The sequence below is a fragment of the Panthera onca genome, chromosome E1 (genome assembly GCF_046562875.1).
Source record: "Panthera onca isolate mPanOnc1 chromosome E1, mPanOnc1 haplotype 2, whole genome shotgun sequence".
NCBI lineage: Eukaryota > Metazoa > Chordata > Mammalia > Carnivora > Felidae > Panthera > Panthera onca.
The window spans coordinates 10,486,967-10,503,208 of NC_138352.1; the positions used below are offsets into that span (position 1 = coordinate 10,486,967).

The following is a 16,242-nucleotide window of genomic DNA, read 5'->3' on the forward strand; positions in this document are numbered from 1 at the left end:
GAACTGCATCAGGGATTCTCCCACAATCCCACTGGAGTGGTGCCTCATCCAACGGCACTGATGGAGATGTGAAACATCCCTTGCCCCTGAATTTTCTCCAAACCAACCCCTCACACAGGCATCTATCTACGTAGATGTCTCCACTGAAGGGTTGGGGAGGTGTGGGGATTTACATTGTAGAAACACAACCTTAAATTCCTATCAGGGACATTTTTTTTCCTGAAAGTCCCTTGCTGTTTCCACAGTTCAGGCTCCAACCCCCGGCCACATTGCTCAGCCTTCCTCTCTGCTCTTTCCTCTCTTGTCCAGCTCCAGATTTTTGGTTCGATTTTCAGTGTAGAACATTTGGGTGCACTCTCTTACCACTTCGGCGCTTGCAGACCTAGGCATTTGGGGCCTCATCTTTCCTTAAAACACATATCAAGTCTTTTCCTAAGCAAAGACAGTGTCCTCACTATCATTTTTTGTGCTACTCTTGGGACACAAACGTATATGTAAACAACCACTCTGATAATCTGCAAGGAACTAAAAGCAGAAGGGCACTGTCTGTGCTCCCAGAGGGCGTAAATGTAGTTAATGAAATTGTCTTTACACCCAAGTGCTAAGAAGCAGTGTAAAAAATGAGTCCCAAATGCCAGGCAGAGAAGTCTGGAGCTGGTGTTTGGGAAATAAAGTGCTGGAGAAGGTTCCTGAAGTTGGGGTGGGAGGTGAGGATGGCTGGCTCCCTGTCTCCATGGGCTCCTCTTTCTAGTTTCTTTTTGTTTTTGTTTTTGTTTTCTGAGAGAGAGTGTGTTTGTATGAGTGTGAGCAGGGAAGGGCCAGGGGGAGAGAGAGAATCTTAAGCAGGATCTGTGCTTATTGTAGAGCCTGACGAGGGGCTCGATCTTACAACCCTGGGATCATGACCTGAGCCAAAATCAAGAGTTGGACGTTCAACTGACTGAGCCACCCAGGTGCACTGTCCTCTTCCTAGTTCATTTTCCACTAATATATCTTTCTTCTTCCCAAGCCTATCTTTTTTTTTTTTTCTTTTAAGTTTTATTTAAGTAATCTCCACATCCAACGTGGAGCTTGAACTCTTGACCCCAAGTTCAAGAGTCACATGCTCTAAGACTAAGCCAGCAAGGTGCCCCTCAAGGTGCCCCTGACTGTCTATTCTCCTTCGTTATGTATGTATGTATGTATGTATTTTAATAATTTATTGTCAATTTAGCTAACATACAGTGTATACAGTGTAGTCTTGGCATTGGGAGTAGATTCCCATGATTCATTGCTTACATACAACTCCCAGGGCTCATCCCAACAAGTGCCCTCCCCAATGCCCATCTCCCATTTTCCCCACCCCCCCCCCCAATCCCCACCCCATCAACCCTCAGTTTGTTCTTTGTATTTAAGAGTCTTTTATGGTTTCTCTCTCTCTTTGTTTGTAACTTATTTTTCCTTCCTTTCCCCTATGGCCTTCTGTTAAGTTTCTCAAATTCCACATATGAGTGAGAACATATGATATCTGTTTTTCTCTGACATATTATTTTACTTAGCATAATACCCTCTAGTTCCATCCATGTTGTTGAAAATGGCAAGATTTCATTCTTTTTCATCTCCGAGTAGTATTCTATTGCATATATATACCATATCTTCTTTATCCATTCATCACTTGATGGACATTTGGGCTCTTTCCACAATTTGGCTATTGTTGATAGTGTTGCTATAAACATTGGGGTACATGTGCCCCTATGAATCAGCAGTCCTGTATCCTTTGGATAAATTCCTAGTTGTGCTATTGCTGGGTTGTAGGGTAATTCTATTTTACATTTTTTGAGGAACCTCCACACTGTTTTCCAGAGTGACTGCACCAGTTTTCATTCCCACCAACAATGCAAGAGGGTTCCCCTTTCTCCACATCCTCGTCAACATCTGTTGTTTCCTGAGTTGTTCATTTTAGCCACTCTGACCTGTGTGAGGTGGTATCTCAGTGTGGTTTTGATTTGTATTTCCCTGATAATGAGCGATGTTGAGCATCTTTCCATGTGTCTGTTGGCCATCTGGATGTCTTCTTTAGAAAAATGTCTATTCTTGTCTTCTGCCCATTTCTTCACTGTATTATTTGTTTTTTGGATGTTGAGTTCGGTAAGTTCTTTATAGACTTTCGATACTAGCCCTTTCTCTGATATGTCATTTGCAAATATCTTCTCCCATTCCATTGGTTGCCTTTAGTTTGTTGACTGTTTCCTTTGCTGCGTAGAAGTTTTTATCTTGATGAGGTCCCATAAGTTCATTTTGCTTTTATTTCCCTTGCCTTCGGAGACCTGTCAAGTAAGAAATTGCTGCGGGTGAGGTCAAAGAGGTTGTTGCCTGTTTTCTTCTCTAGTATTTTGATGGTTTCCTGTCTCCAATTTAGGTCTTTCATCCATTTTGAATTTATTTTTGTGTATGGTGTAAGAAAGTGGTCCAGTTTCATTCTTCTGCATGTTTCTGTCCAGTTCTCCCAGTACTATTTGCTGAAGAGACTGTCTTTTCCCTATTGGCTACTCTTTCCTGCTTTGTCAAAGATTCGTTGGCCACACATTTGTGCATCCAACTCTGGGTTCTCTATTCTATTCCATTGGTCTATGTGTCTGTTTTTGTGCCAGTGCCATACTGTCTTGATGAGGACAGCTTCGTAGTAGAGGCTAAAGTCCGAATTGTGATGCCTCCGGCTTTGGTTTTCTTTTTCAACATTACTTTGGCTATTTGAGGTCTTTTGTGGTTCCAAACAAATTTTAGGATCGTCTGTTCTAGCTCTGAGAAGAATGCTGGTGCTATTTTGATTGGGATTGCATTGAATGTGTAGATTGCTTTGGGTAGTATTGACATTTTAACAATACTTGTTCTTTGAATCCATGAGCATAGAATGTTTTTCCATTTGTTTGTGTCTTCTTCAATTTCTTTCATAAGCTTTCTATAGTTTTCAGTGTATAGATTTTTTGTCTCTTTGGTTAGATTTATTCCTAGGTATTTTATGGTTCTTGGTGCAGTTGTAAATGGAATAGATTCTTTGATATCTCTTTCTGTTGCTTCATTTTTGGTGCACAGAAATGCAACCGATTTCTGTACATTGATTTTATATCCTGAGACTGCTGAATTCATGTATCAGTTCTAGCAGTTTTTTGATAGAGTCTTTCGGGTTTCCACCTAGAGTATCATGTCATCTGCGAAAAGTGAAAGTTTGACTTCTTTGCCAAAATGGATCCCTTTGATTTCATGTTGTTGTCTGATTGCTGATGCTAGGACTTCCAACACTATGTTAAACAACAGCGGTGAGAGTGGACATCCCTGTCGTGTCCCTGATCTCAGGGGGAAAGCTGTCAGTTTTTCCCCATTGAGGATGATATTAGTTGTGTGCCTTTCACATATGGCTTTTATGATGTTATGTTCCTTCTATTGCGACTTTCTGGAGGGTTTTTATTAAAATTTTTTTTTAACGTTTATTTATTACTGAGAGACAGAGAGAGACGGAGCATGAGCAGGGGAGGGGCCGAGAGACGGGGAGACACAGAATCCGAAGTGGGCTCCAGGCTCCGAGCTGTCAGTACAGAGCCCAAAGCGGGGCTCCAACCCACAAACCGCGAGATCATGACCTGAGCAGCCACGCAGGTGCCCCCTGGAGGGTTTTTATTAAGAAAGGATGCAGTATTTTGTCAAATGCTTTTTCTGCATCAACTTCTCTATTTAAAAGTGTTGGGGAGGGGTGCCTAGGTGGCTCAATCAGTTAAGCGTCTGACTCTTAATTTCAGCTCAGGTCATGATGTCACCGTTCTTGAGATGGAGCCCTACGTTGGGCTTTTTACTGGAAGCACCGAGCCTGCTTGGGATTCTCTCTCTCCCTCTCCACCCCTCCCCAACACAAGCGCACGCTCTCTCTCACTCCCTCAAAATAAATAAACATTTTTTAAAAAGTGTACTTTAAAATATATAAAAGTGACAGGGGAAAGGGTGTTTTCCTTTATCTTCAGAGAGTTAATACTGGCTCTTCAGAAAACGGCTCCAACCTCCTCTAGAAGGACTTTCCAAAACAGTCCCTCCACGAAATGCTACAAGCTCTCTGACCACAACAGGCAAGCTAGGTTAGGCTCAATTCCTATCGATGAGCAGTGAAATATGGCTCCTATTCTGGAAGATTAAAAATAGCTGTTTTGCAGCATGCAGAAGACCTGGATGTCAGTGAGATGCTGTTTAGTTATTTCTGGAAAGCAAAGAAAATAGAGGCCCCTCCTACACTGAATCCCAAAGATCAGTGCAAGGTGATACACTAATGGCATCACGGACATTGTGAACCAGATCATTCTTGGGTGGGGGGGCTGTCCTGTGCATTGTAGGGCATTTAGTAACATTCCTGGCCTCTATGCACTAGATGTCAGTAGCAGTCCCCAGTTGTGACAACCAAAAGTGTCCCCAGACATTGCTAAATAACCCTAGGGGCAAAATCGCCTCAGTTGAGAGAGGAGATTGTTTTGTATACATATACATATACCTTTGTCTCTTATTTCTCTCTCTCTCTCTCTTTCTCTCTCTCTCTCTCTCTCTCTCTGCCTTATTGAGGTAATGTATTTTTTTATTGAATTAATTTAAATACACTAAAATACACAGATTTTTTTTAAGGTAGGCTCCGTGCCCACCGTGGAGTCCAACATGGGGCTTAAGGTCACCACCCGGAGATCAAGACCTGAGCTGAGATCAAGATTTGCCTGGCTCAGTCAGAAGAGCATGAGACTCTTGATCTTGGGGTTGTGGGTTTGAGCCCCACACTGAGTGTAGAGATTACTTAAAAATAAAATCTTTAGGGGCACCTGGGTGGCTCAGTCGGTTGAGTGTCTGACTTCGGCTCAGGTCGTGATTTCGTGAGTTTGAGCCCCACATAGGGCTCACTGCTGTCAGCCTATCAGCGCAGAGCCTGCTTCAGATCCTCTGTTCCCCTCTCTCTGCCCCTCCCCTGCTTGTGCTCTCCCCAAAATAAATAAATATTTTTTAAAAAATCTTTGGAGGCATCTGGCTCTCTCAGTCAGTAGAGCACGTGACTCTTAATCTCACGATTGTGAGTTCAAGCCCCATGCTGGGCATACAGCCCACTTAAATAATAATTTTTTTTAATCTTAAAAAAAAATAAAAGAGAGAGAGGTGCCTGAGTGTCTCAGTCTGTTAAGCCTCTGACTTCGGCTCAGGTCATGATCTCATGGTTCACGAGTTCAATCCCTGCTTCTGCTTCTGTGCTGACAGCTCGGAGCCCGGAGACTGCTTCGCATTCTGTGTCTCCCTCTCTCCCTGTCCCTTCCCTGCTCACACTCTGTTTCTCTCTCTCTCTCTCTCTCTCTCAGAAATAAACATTAAAAAAAGAAGAAGTATAATCAACATTCAGGCCATTTCCAGTTCGCAGTCACCACCCCAGAGGCCTGGCCCTGGCATCTGCCCCCTTTCTCAGCCTCTGAGCCATTTCCTCATGGCTTTTTCCTCCCCTGCTATCTCCTTCCATCCCTTCCTGCTGTGCTGTCGGAAGCCCTTGTGTTTTTGTGAGGAAAATCTCCACCAGACTCAGGATCTTCAAAGGACCCTCTTGCTATCTGCTTCCTTGCTCCAAGGAGTGACCTTCCCATTAAAGGGTCATTTTTCGGGGCGCCTGGGTGGCTCAGTCGGTTGAGCGTCCGACTTCGGCTCAGGTCATGATCTCACGGTTCGTGGGTTCGAGCCCCGCGTCAGGCTCTGTGCTGACGGCTCGGAGCCTGGAGCCTGCTTCGGATTCTGTGTCTCCCTCTCTCTTCTCCACTCATGCTCTGTCTCTCAAAAATGAATAAACGTTAAAAAACATTTTTAAAAAATAAATAAAGGGTCATTTTTCCCACGGTCCCTGATCAGAAGAAGCACTTCTGCCAAAGCCAAGTACCTCGGGGCTGGGAAACAGCAGCCCCGTTTTCCCTGCTTTTGTGCCTAATTCCAGACCATTCCCTTTTTTCCTCATGAAAATTCCCTTTCAAAGAGCATGCCATCTGGCAATCATCTGTGACCCCACATGTTCCAGTCTGCTCCACGCTCTACCATGACCCTGTTTGGATAACCCATCCAATTGCTTAGGCTATTCTTGCTTTTTCCCCCTTAAAAGAATTGAGATCCAAGTGGCATATAACATTGTGTAAATTTAAGGTGTACCCACCCACCCACAGCTTTGGAACTATTTCCTAAAGTTGCATTACCATGGAAAGAGATAATCAAGACAGAGAGTTGATCATTTCGTGGTCAGATTGGCCAGCAAAAATATTGTAACCATGTACGATGCAATGCAAAAAAAAAAAAAAAAAAGTATAAACATACAAATTTCACCATAGCCTCAGCGTTATTAAATTTTATTATTATATCTAATAGGTGAGAAATGGCACCTGTGTGTTACTTTTATTTATTTATTATTTTAATGTTTATTATTTTGAGAGAGAGAGACAGGAGCGGGGGCAGGGGAATGGGACAGAGAAAGAGGGAGACAGAGAATCCCAAGCAGGCTCCAAACTGTCGGGATGGAGCCCGAGGTGGAGGCTCTAACTCATGAACCGTGAGATCATGACCTGAACTGAAATCAAGAGTCAGATGCTCAACCAACAGAGCCCCCCAGGCGGCCCTGTGTTTGTTTTAAGGTAATGTTCTTTGCTTATTAGTGAAATCGAACCCTTTCCCCCCAAAACTAATTCCTAATATTCAGTTTCTTCTTCTGTAAACTGTCCTCTCACGTCCTTTGACCCTTTGGTCCACTCTTCCAAAGAGCCTGGAAGTGCCTGGAGGTCTGTCTGAAACTTCAGAGCAATAGAGGTACTTAGCGATTGGCAGGATGTGGACCCCGCCATTGATTTCTGACAAAGGACTCTTGATTCTGATTGCGGTGTTTAGCTCAGTGGAGTTAAAAGAATTTCAGCCCAGAGATCTTCGACCATCACCATCTCATGCTGCCACCTTTAAACAAATGATTAGGTGGAAAGGCCAGGAGGAAGGATGTTCTAGCACAGGGGGAGGGGCTTGTTCAAAACCTGCATCAAGTCCTGCGGAGTCACCCCCGTTCTCTGACCCAGGTCTCAGATCTGCATCTAAATTTTTTCTCTGACCCAGGTCTCAGATCTGCATCTAAATTTTTTTTTTAACGTTTATTTATTCTTGAGACAGAGAGAGACAGAGCATGAACGGGGTAGGGTCAGAGAGAGGGAGACACAGAATCCGAAACAGGCTCCAGGCTCTGAGCCGTCAGCACAGAGCCCGACGTGGGGCTCGAACTCACGGACCATGAGATCATGACCTGAGCCGAAGTCGGACGCCCAACCGACTGAGCCACCCAGGCGCCCCTCAGATCTGCATCTAGATGAAGTGAAGTCTCATAAACAGTCAGAATTGTTTCCTGGATGGTGCTTCTTTGTTCTGTGCTTTGCTCTCAACTGGCTGTTTCGAGGCATCTGGGGCTGAGCAGAAGTACCTTGCCATTAGAACTGATGCCATGTGAGGTCCAGCATGTAGAAACCTAGGTATCATTCGTCCCTTTTTCTCCTCGGACCTTACATCCCATCGATCACTACCTTTTGCCTAGCCTACCTGCTAAATATCTCTTGAACACATCTACCTCTTGCCACGCCGGCTGCTACCCCCTTAACAGGGGCTACGTTGAACAGATTACTGCCAAGCCTTCTCTCTAGGTTTCTCCAAGCTGCTGTTGCTTCTCTGCAATCCGTTCCCCACTCAGCAGCCGAAATGAGTATTTTTATTTTTTTAATTTTTAAAAATACGTTTGTTTATATAGTTTTGAGAGGTAGAGAGAGCACAAGCGGGGGAGGGGCAGAGAGAGACACAGAGGGAGACACAGAATCAGAAGCAGGTTCCAGGCTCTGAGCTGTCAGCGCAGAGCCTGACGCAGGGCTCGAATGTGTGAACTGTGAGATCGTGACCTGAGCTGAAGTCAGATGCTTAACCGACTGAGCCACCCAGGCGCCCCCAAAATGAGTATTTTGGTAAATGCCAATTGGACCGTGGTACTCTTGTTGTTCAACTCTCTTGTTGAAAACCCTCCAAGAGGGGTGCCTGCTTGGCTCAGTCAGTAGAAGAGGGAATTCTTGATCCCGGGCTCGTGAGTTCGAGTCCCACACTGACTGGAGATTACTTACTAACCCCCCTACCAAGAAACCGTCCATGAGTTTTCCAGAGCCCTTAGAATAAAGTTCAAAACCGGCAGCGTGTTGCATAAGACCCCGGATGAGCTGCCCCCCGACACCTCTGGCTTTGTCTCCACCATTTCACTCTCCCCCTTCCCTGATCCAGTCATGCAGGAATCCCCTTCAGTTCCTTGGTCTCATACTTCCTTCCTCAGGGCCTTTACGCCTTCCACCTCTCCCTCTGAGATGCTTGTTTTCATTCCCTTTGTCTGGCTAACTTGTCATCCTTCAGATTTCAGCTTCAACGTTACTTCTTCAGGAAAGCCTGCCCCAGCCAACCGAGATGTTAAGATGCCATGAGAGATGCTTGTTTGCAGCACTTTGCACACTTGTGATGAAGTAATTATTTCTTTAACACCTTGTCTCCTCCACTAGAATATTAGTGACTTGAGGGTGGGATCCTGTCAGTTTTCTTCACCACCGTATGCCCAGCGTCCAGTTCCGGTCCTGGCACATACAAGGAACTCAGCAAACATGTGCTGACCAATTGGCAGGTAGGTCAACATAGTATGATGTCGTTGGTCAGTTTCAAGCTGAGGTTTATTTTGGGCTGATTTGAAACATGTTTCTTAAATTCAAATTACACTGAAATGTTTAGCTCCATCTCTTAAATATTCCACAGGGTCGCAAAATGAATGAAGCAGTGATTTTCTGTTGGCTATACTACCTAAGGTGAAGTCACTAGGTGTTACTACTGGCTAGTATAACAGAGACATTGCATCGCAGAAGGAGAAGGAGCTGGGGCGCCTGGGTGGCTCAGTCAGTTAAGCGACCAACTCTTGATTTTGGCTCAGGTCATGATCTCCCGATTGGGGAGACTGAGCTCTATGTCGGGCTCTGTGCTGACGGTGCGGAGACTGCTTGGGATTCTTTCTCTCCCTCTCTCTTTCTACCCCCCACCTTCTCAAAATAAATAAATAAACATTAAAAAGAAAAGGAGGGGGGAGCGTGGGTGGCTCCATGGTTAAGCATCCGACTTCAGCTCAGGTCATGATCTCACAGTTTGTGGATTTGAGCCCCACGTTGGGCTCTGTGCTGACAGCTCGGAGCCTGGAGCCTGCCTCAGACTCTGTATCTCCCTCTTTCTCTGCCCCTTCCCCACTTGTGTTGTGTCTCTCAAAAATAAAATAAAACATTAAATAAATAAATAAATAAATAAAGGAGAGGGAACTTCCTGCTGGCAGATCCATCCATATGGCAGAGTGTCACATAGGACAGACCATGGAGTATGGAAGGCTTTCATCCTTTCTCCTTCTCTTTTCCCTCTACTGCCTCTCCCCTTTTGTTTTAAGGAGAGAACTATGAGTGTTTATACAGCTGGGGGGAAAGAACTGAAAGGAAGCAACTAAAAACGCAAGAGAGACAGGATAATTGGGCACCAGCTCATTTATTCCACAAGCATCAGATGTTTATGGTTAAACAAAGCCAGGCACTTTGTTAATCAATACTGACACACAGATGAGTAAGACACAGTGCTTGGAATCAAGGGGATCACAGGAAGAGAAATGTCACATAGATAATGCTATTAACTATACGAAACCTAGCAATGGGCATATCCATTCTTTACACAGAATTATATACAAAGAAATGTTAGCTGGCACCCAGAAGTAATCACAAAGCAACTTCAAATATTATTGTATTCTCTTGAGAAAAATGCCAAAGGGGGAATTCCATACATGGTTCACAAGAAACCTTCTTAAACTCCTATTGTTCATTTCTCTTTCCCTCCTCCTGTCTGTTAAGGAGGACTCTGTCTTTACCTATTAGGTTCCCAGATCATTGCATAGTATCGAATAATAGGGGAAGGCATTTTACCTATTCACCTAAGGTATTTCTTTAAAAAAAAAAATTTTTTTTTTTAGTGTTTGAGAGAGACAGAGAGAGAGAGAGAGAGAGAGAGAGAGAGAGAAGCAGAGCATGAGCAGCGGAGGGGCAAACACAGAATCCGAAGCAGGCTCCAGGCTCTGAGCTGTAGTCCCAGAGCCCAATGTAGGGCTCGAACTCGAGAGAACCATGAAATCATGACCTAGGCCAAAGTCGGATGCTTAATCGACTGAGCACCCAGGCGCCCCATCTAAGGTATTTCTCACTCTGCCCTAAAGCTTCTCTCTTCCGTCGCTCCAAACTTCTTCTACCTCTTCTAGAATCCACACCACCTTGGCTCTTCTCTTCGCTTGCTCCTCCCCTCTTTTAAAACCGTCTGCTCTCATCATCTGGTAACTCCTCTTCCTATCCAAACTAAACCAAGTCATTCAAGACTTGGCCCTTCTCAGTCCTACCCTTCTCCTATTAATCTACTGCTGGGCAATGATCTGGGAACCTAACAAGCACAGACAGAATCCTCCTTAGCAAGCAAGAGGAGAGAAAAGAGACTGGAAATACTCACGCATTATTATTACTGTTACTGTTCTTATGAATTGTAATTTCTTAGTTGAAATATAGCTGACACTAGTGCATTATTATTATTTCCTGTGGTATGTGAAGTGATACGGTTATCTAGGGGCATTCGGAACAAACAGAGCAGGACCATCATCATAAAGGATGATAGGGAGTTAGCCAGGAAGAAAGGCGGTAAGAGGCATTTCAGGCACAGTGAACAGGATAAGCTAAGGGCTAGGGATGGCAAATAGCATGTGAGGCTGGGGTAGAGGAAGGGACTGAGGATACAGATGGGGAAAGGAATAGGGGTCTCTCTTTTTTGGAGGCACGTTGAGAAGGAAATAGAAGTAGTTGGAGTAGATGAGAAATGGCCAACTGGAAGGCCTTGGTTTCTTCATCTAGGTTATTTTGGAAAGGAGACAGAGGAGGCTCCAGAACAATGAAGGGTTGGTACAGCTGCCTGATATTGCTAGACAGCCATCAAGACATGACCACCTTGACCTCAGAGCTGCCAAAAGTCTTGCCAGGGTGAACTTAGATTGGGTCCACTGGTATGCTTTGGCTTGAGTGATTTGATTTACTTCTTCAGCAAAGTTTTACGGCTGGGGGTACTGACAGAGGGAATGGTCAGGGGGTAAAAGGAGTATAGCACAGACCCTGAAACTGGTAGGTGCACAGTTCAAGTTTGTTGGGTGATATTCATAAAACACAGTGGAGCAGAGAAACAAGTGTGGCTAGAGGAGACAGGGGTACAAGGTAGAGCAAGGCACGATGACTGTGTTACATTTGTTAACTTTCCAAATGTAGCCACGTAAACCTTCTGGGATGAGGTGGAAAGACGTAAGGTATAGGCAATTGGCTAGTCCAATTCAGCAAACATTTACTGGGCACAAGCTCTGAGTAAGGTGCTGTGGGGACTGCCAGGGTAAGCCGGCTGCCTTCAGGGAGCTTCAGATCTTACAAAAATAGTGCTGTACAAAGCATTATTTTTGTAAAGGCGTCAATGGAGACACAAAGAGGCATAGCACTACACAGAATTTCAATGACCAAAAAAGTCAGGAAAGGCTTTGAGGCAGGGAGCATTGGAGGTGAACTTTCAGGATGTGTGTATATTTGAAGGTTGGCTTTATTTAAGGTAGAAGGGAATCTTTAAAGGGTAGGGAAGCTCTTGGGTTAAAGAGCAGAGAGGTGGGATGGTCTCAGATGCATTTTAAGGATGGAGAATCTGGGGTGCCTGAGTGGCTCAGTTGGTTAAGTATCCAACTCTTATTATTATTTTTTAATTTTAGAGAGGGTGTGGGGGAGAGGGGCAGAGGGAGAGAGAGAGAACCTCAAGCAGTCTCCAAGCTCAGCATGGAGCCCAACTTGGGGCTTGATCCCATGACCCTGGGATCATGACCTGAGTGGAAATCGAGAGTCGGACACTCTACTGACTGAGCCACCCAGGTGTCCCAAGCCTCCAACTCTTGATATCAGCTCAGGTCTTCATCTCAGAGTTATGCGTTCAAGCCCCACGTTGAGAGCCTAAAAATGGATGCTGAATCTATGCAGCTGCAGGATTAGATTGGCCTGTGGGGAATTAGCCTGGTAACCTATATCTGAGTTGATTTATGAGGGGCTTTGAATGTGAAGCAGAGAGATACAGACTTTGTCTATAAGCAAGGATAAACTGCAGAAGATTTTTGTGTGCAGAACGGTAACATAATTCAATCACTGTCTTAAGCAAGGGCTAAAACAGTTGAAACACACATGATTAGGTACCAAAAGGATACCTTTTTGAGAAGGGAGGTTTTAATTACATAATTCATTAACAGGGGAAAGGGGCTCTTACTTCCCAGGGCCAGTCATGACCCTCTTCCGATTTTATAAACAGATTGAAAAACAAAACACAAAAAAACTTAAGTCTCCAGACTTCCATCTCTGGGAAAACAGAAGTAAATACTGACACAGGCTTGCTTTGTTTTCCCAAGAGAGCTCTCCTAGACGATTTCTCTCATTATCTAGGGGGAAAAAAATTAACTTGTTTTTCCCTTTAGAGTACAGCTAAGCTGAAGGGAAAACTGATGTATCGCCTTAGATTCTCCAGCTTTGGTTTGGCTGCAGTATTAGTCTCTGAGCCAGGTGTTCAGCAACAAGAAGGGAGCTTACTTAGAAGAAGTAGGAGACGCGGGTGCTCTGCAAAAGGGCTGATTTTAAAAAGAAAGAAAGAAGGCGGCTGGGGCGGGGCTCTGTCCATCTTTTTTGGATAATTACGTAGGAAAAGTAATTGAGGTGGAAGCCGTGCCCTCGCCTCTAGTCAGGACCTCTGAACCTGAAAGCGCCAGAGCAACATGCCCAAGGAGGGACAGGGGTTTCCTACTCTCCCGCCCGCATCACTCGGCGTTTAATTCCGCCAGGCTCCCAGAGGGACGATTTTAGCTACAGTCTAGCGTGCAGTGCAGCCAATAAGAAGCCAGGAATCTCCACCCGTCTCGGATTTCAACCAATCGGCGTCCAGAACTTTAGCTTGCTAGCGGCGTCCCTGTTGTCCGAGAAAGGAGGCAAGCCCCCTTAGAGTTGCCAGCAACGGACATGGCCGCGGCCCCTGGAGGAGGGGACGTGAAGTGAGGAGGGGGCTGGGAGGGAAGAGGACGCGAGCAAGGAAGACAGCCCCCTGGGCCCCGGTAAGTACGAGAAGGCCAGTGGCCCGAAGCAAGGGGAGCAGGGAAGCAAGGGGGCGTGGGGCTCGGCCTTCGACGTCCTCTGGATTCTTGGCCAAGGAGAGAGGAGTCTGGGGTCTGCACCCAGGAAATGGCCTCGGGGGATCTCTTCGAAGGGGGAGTCAAGGGACGGGCTCTTGCCTCTAGCCCCTGGCCATTTCCTTTCCCCAGGTGCTCACACTTGTCCTTGGTCCTGGCTTGGCCTCTTGGGGGTCCCGCGTCAGATCGAAGCCTCCTGCCAACAAAGAACCCTGCCCCAGGTTTCTGGTGGCTGGGCCCTGGCGCAGGGGGGCTTCCAGCGCCGAAGCCCAGTGTATTTACAGGCCTCTGGGGGCCCACACCCCCAGCCCCAGTTCAGACCGTTGTCCCCGCTGCGCGCGCTCTCTGCTGCCGCCCGGGCCCTCGTGCTGACCGCGTCCCGTGTCCAGGTGGATGGAACCGGATGGGGCTAAACCCTGAGCGGCGACGGTGCAGTTTGAGCATGCCCTGCCTTTTTTTTTTTTTTTTTCTTTTCTTTTCTTTTCTTTTCTTTCCGTCTTTCCAGAAACGTTTAAAGACTCCTTAGAAGCAACTATAGGAACACAGTACTTGCCATCCTGCAAACCGACTGCTGTGCTGTGCCCTCCTTCCCCTGCCGCACACCCCAGAAGTCCAGTCTCGCAGTCCCTCTCGTGCCACGGCGTGAGCCCCTGCCGGGTGCCCGGTGCCAGATGCCAGGGAAACCTTGCCCTTTCATTGGTGTGGAACCACAGGCTGCACTTTGGCGTGTTCGTTGATTTTGGTCACGTGCTGCTACATCCCACCCTCTCTTCCGAGTTTTTGTGTGGCTCTAGGGAAAAAAAAAAAAAAAAGGAAGAAGCCTTGCACTGAAATCTGTTTCCCTTCAGGCATGTAATTTTAGCTTTGGAGATGTTAGTTTTCTCATGCTTTGTTCACACACTCAGCTTCAGTGACATCCTTCAGTTATTCCCCGGGCACCCTTCGACGACGGAAGTGGGGAAGGAGGAGCTGTAATGTTTTTATTTTACAAATGTGGAGAGTAACTTTTGGGAGGGGCAAAGGGGCGGGGCCGGGGTCACCTGGAGCCAGGACTGGAACCCTGAGGTCCAGATGCTTCAGTTCTTTATCCACTACACCAGTTGTTTCCTAGGTGAGAGTGAGAAATCAAGTTCCTTAACTTCTCTGAGCTTCTTGCAGGGTGATGGAGGGCCTTAAACGAGAGAGTATACGGAGGATCTCTATCGATAGGTGTATATGGCATAGGTACCAGCGCTTACTAGGTTGTTAATACACGTTTGCATTTGTTATTTGTAAGTAACCAACAGGTAGTTCACTGGCGGATTTCTTGCATTAATATTTACTGTGGTCTTTCTATATGGGGCCAAATGATTTCAGCGATTCTCAGTTGAGAGAGCAGGAAGGGATGGAGGCAAAGCATCTAACCTCTTCCTCCATTTTGGCGGAACTGTTGTGTTATTGTAGTGTTACTGACAGGGATATGCCTCCTATAAGAAGAACAGTGTAGAGGCAGAAAGAGGTTGGGAACCACTGCAGAAGAAATACTACTGTGGTATGTCTCTGTGGTAATCTTGGCAAAAGAAGGGCTGATCTTCGTATTCCAACAGGTGGTTTTAATTTTTTTTTTTTTTTAAGCAATGGCACAGATAAGGCACATCATCTGAAGAGTCAAATAAAAATGGTCCATGGGATAAAAAAGTTTGAAAATCACTCTAAAGATCAGAACACATCAGAATGTAGCCTATTATGAACCCTGGAACAGGGGCAGCGTGTTCAAATAAAATCCACAAATTATCTGCAAGTCTTATATTGGCTGCCCTGTTAGCTTTAACATCCTTGCTCACTGGTTCTTTTTGTTAGAACTTCAAATAGAGAAACTGGTGGATACCACGGAGCCGCTTCCTTGACCGGGGAGGTGAAGTACAAACCATCCCCTTGATAATCAGCCTCCAAACAATTGAGAGTTAACTGCCCTTGAACTCCCCCCCACACCCACCCCTACCCTGCCCCTTGTTTGTGGTGACCCGACATCAGAAGATTAGACCGGGAGAACCAGGGCTGGGCGGTGAGATGGAAGAAAACAGAAAGCCCTTCACAATTCTATTTTGAGAAGTTGCTAGGGAGTGCCAGCTCCAAGTGTTGAGAATCAGCCTTTTGGAAAGCTTAACTCCTGCTGAACTAATGAGAAGTGAAGGTCACAGTACTTTGGTTCTGTCCCACTGCCCTTTCCCTAAGGTTGGGCTTGGGAAACGGTGTCTATGAGGAGGGGGAAGGGCGCTAATGTAAATACTACCTAAACCCAAGGCTTTACTGAACCTTACCTGGTGAGTTGAGTCTGAGCTCTTACAATAGTGAGTTGGAAAGACACAAAACCTCTAAACCCATTCCTGGTGTTCCAAGTGAGAAAGTCCCAGGTCACGGTTGGCACTTCTCCACTGGTAAATGTGTGTCAGTATTTTTTATCTTGTTATTGTGTCAGTGTCGTTTCCTTGAGACTGTCTTTCTTTAGCTAAAAGCTAGGTTCCTTTAAAAATATTGTTTGAACCCTGGTTTCCAAGCCTGGATTTGTTTGTAGTAGCACAGGTGAGCTAAAGGGTAGGTCAAAGCTGTAACAGGAATGTTTTTCTTCCGGAACTGACCCGCCAGCCAGAATGTGTGGTTTGGTGATCAGGGGTTTGTATAATAATAAGCTTCGCCTGTGGCTGCTGAGACAGTAGTAAACAGTATTGGTCACATGGTGTGGCAAGTAGGGTAAGGTCCAGATTTAAACCGGCCTGATGCCTGCCTCAAGCTCGGCACATTTCACGCTGATTGCTTTGGGTTTCCCTAGCTCCAAAGACCAAAGTGGTGGGGGAGTCAGGGGTGCCCAAGGGAAGGAGACCCTTCCAGGGCTTACAGCAGCCTTTGGGAAACCAGACATCTCAGTGTAATTATATGAA

The 16,242-nt window shown here is 45.8% G+C and overlaps 1 protein-coding gene and 1 long non-coding RNA gene across 7 annotated transcripts in view; one reads left to right on the plus strand and one right to left on the minus strand.

The window, feature by feature from the left end:
* Positions 1 to 11,720: 11,720 nt before the first annotated feature.
* On the minus strand, positions 11,721 to 13,552 carry LOC132687330 (uncharacterized). The gene is made up of 2 exons (XR_013552203.2): positions 13,465 to 13,552; positions 11,721 to 13,170 (listed from the first exon to the last, which is right to left on the minus strand). It is a non-coding gene; the product is annotated as an uncharacterized LOC132687330 (long non-coding RNA).
* Positions 13,114 to 16,242, plus strand: part of TMEM94 (transmembrane protein 94) — a 33,786-nt gene continuing 30,657 nt past the window's right edge. For 4 of the 6 annotated variants that reach the window (XM_060645398.3, XM_060645400.3, XM_060645399.3 and 1 more), the window contains exon 1: positions 13,114 to 13,249. The gene's annotated coding sequence lies outside the window, so the exon portion shown is untranslated. Of the gene's footprint in view, positions 13,250 to 13,456; positions 13,546 to 16,242 lie in introns of those variants that run through there. The other 2 variants (XM_060645396.3, XM_060645397.3) reach the window with 2 other exon arrangements.